Raw genomic sequence first — 2,853 nt, forward strand, 5'->3', positions numbered from 1 at the left:
GAGGTGCTCGGTATTAACTCCTTTTTTTCAGAAACATGGGGAAAGGCTCTCAGCTGACAGGGGAGGGAGAACCATGGTACATTTAAGGAAGGATGAAAAGACCTGGAAAAGCTGTGGTGAGTGGAATAGTGAGTCAATTAGAGAGGTATAAAACGATTGCCTTGCTGCAGAGAGGGACCAGTTGAAATCACGTAACATAAATTTATAGTGGATCTAATTGGCACAATTTTGTGATTTTCTCCAATTTCATTCAGCAGCAAAGTAAAGGCAGTGGATGGTGGGAGTGATCCAGGGTTGGGGCTTAGCTGGGAAAGATCAGCAATAAGATAAGGGGGCAAGGGGTTCAAGAGAAGAGGACAGGATAGAATTGAACTGGTTCACTAAAAGGAAAGGAAGAAGGGGGAGAAACTAAACATTTATTAAGCTCGTGCAATGTTCCAGGTACTGTGCTTGACAAATATTATCTCATTTTTATCTTCGCCATAACCCGCTAAGTGCCATTTTATAGTTAATGAAACTGAGGCAGAAAAATTTGCCCTGGGTCGCACCGTTAGGAAGTGTCTAAGGTTGGATTTGAACTCTTAAAAGTCAAAATGGGGAAGAGAGGCCCCTTCTGACTCTAAGTCCAGCTCTGAGACTGTGATTATATGACATGCAGTATCTGTTGGTTGTTTGGTGGTGAGAAAAAAAATTAAAATATTGACATATATTACAGGATTAGGTTGAAAGGAACTTTAGACATCTAGTCTGGCCCCTCTTGTTTTACACAGAAAGAAACTGAAACCCAGAAAAAGGTACAGTCAGAAAAGGAGTAATGGCAGAATAGAACTTGAACTTGGGTCTTCTGGCTCCAAATCTAGACCTCTTTCTTCTACAGAATGTTACTGTCCAGGTCCCTAAGTGTAGCCTCTTTATAGTCTAAGTCCTTCCCTTCTTGGCTCTCCAAGGAATCCCAATAGTTCACTCTGTTTGTTCTCTAGGTCCAGGCTGAGTTGTTCTCACCAGGTCACCTGAGGAATCCCTCCAAAGGCTCTTCTTCCCTAGCTTTTAGGCAATAAGTCTTGGCTAGTCCTCAACTTATCCTATGCTGACTCAGTCTTCTGTCTCCCTCAGCCCATCCACTCACAGAATAGAATCTCAGAGTCAGGAGGGACCTCAGAGACCACCCAATCCAATTTATACCTGAAAAGGAATCCCCACTCCCTCCCCAACAAATTACACAAGTGGTCATCCTGACTCCAGTGGAAGACCCAGAATGAGGAGAAAGCCACTGCCTCCCAAGGCTCTGAATGGGTTCTCGTTGCCTAGAAGTGTTTTCCTTACATCAAAGCTAAATTTCTCCTCTTTACAATTTCTGCCTCCTGTTCTCTGGGACCTAGCAGAATAAGAAGAATTTCTTTTTCATGTGAGAGCCCTTCTAATACTTGAAAGCAGCTATAGTCTACCCCCTAAGTCTTCTGTTCTCCAGCCTAAATATCCTACCCATGCTCCCTTCTAATTTTTTTTATTAAATAATCAAGATAGTTAGGTCACACCTTCTAGGAATCTGGAAGACCTGAGTTCAAATCTGGCATCAGATCGCATGATCCTGGACAAGTCATTAACACCTCTGTCTGCCTCAGTTTTCTCAACTGTAAAATAGGGATTTTACTTCACAGGGCTGGTGTGAAGATCAAATAAGATATTTGTAAAGCACTCAGTACAGACAGACTAAACCAAGTTGAAAGTAACTGTCAGCCTCAAACCCATTGGCGAGTTAGGGGGAGGTCTACCCCAAACACGTACAGATGAGAGCAATTTATTCCAATAGCTTTAAGGAGGCTGAAGCAGGCACTGAGCAGCTCTTAGAGCTTGGTCAGACATAGGAGATGCCAAGGTTATCTGCCGCATCCTAGGCCATCACCAGCCATCTTGACTTTTGTCTTGGCACTGGATTTTGAGGACTCTGGAAGAGAGAGGGAGGTTGATGACTTTGTGCAACTCTTCTCACTTAAATCCAATTCACATGAAAGCCAAGACAGCACCTGTGCTGTCACAGGCCCTCTTCAAAAGGAAGGATGAGAGGAGGCTAGATGACACAGTAAATAGAGCACTGACCCCGAAGTCAGGAGGATCTGAGTTCAAATCCAGATTCAGACATTTAATACTTAGTAGCCATGTGACCTTGGGCAAGTCACTTGACCTCAATTGCCCCCTCCAAAAAAAAAGGGAAGGACAAGCAACAAGTGCAGTGTCTGGCACATAGTAGGTGCTTAATAAATGCTTATTCTCTCCCCCTTCCCTATTGGCGCCTGATACACAGAACTCTTCTATGTCTGTAGGAAGAGGCAGGGAAATCCATCTCATTTATCCATTAACAGTCAAAAATCCTTTCAGTGAAATTCACATTTGACTTCCCTAATGAGGTCACTACATATGTAGGCACCATGGAGGGAGAACAACTGAACTATCCTTTTCCTTCTTCTGCCTTGGCCAAGAAAACAGGACCAGTAGAGAAGAAATGACACACCAGACCAGGGACAAAGCACTGCAGGATACATGGAATCTCAGAAGGCTGGGGAAGGCTGAGGAAAGGATTATTGTGTCTCCTCTTGTCCTTTCCTGAAACTCTTGGAATTCTTCCTTTGATCTAGACTGAGCCTCTCTTCCACCTCTTTCTTTTTCCCTCCTTCCCCCAGGGCCTTCATTCCCCCAAGAGCCTCAATGCCCAGAGTATCCAGCAGAGGTACCCAGAGATGGCACCACAGATGGTAGGTGTTATGTGATGGATAGCATTTCAGGACTGCCCTGCCTCCACCCGTGGACCACCTACACACACACACACACACACACACACACACACACACACACACA

This window comes from Petaurus breviceps, unplaced genomic scaffold (genome assembly GCF_028583685.1).
Source record: "Petaurus breviceps papuanus isolate PSGF00001 unplaced genomic scaffold, PetGlider_PUasm1.0 90760, whole genome shotgun sequence".
Classification (NCBI taxonomy): domain Eukaryota; kingdom Metazoa; phylum Chordata; class Mammalia; order Diprotodontia; family Petauridae; genus Petaurus; species Petaurus breviceps.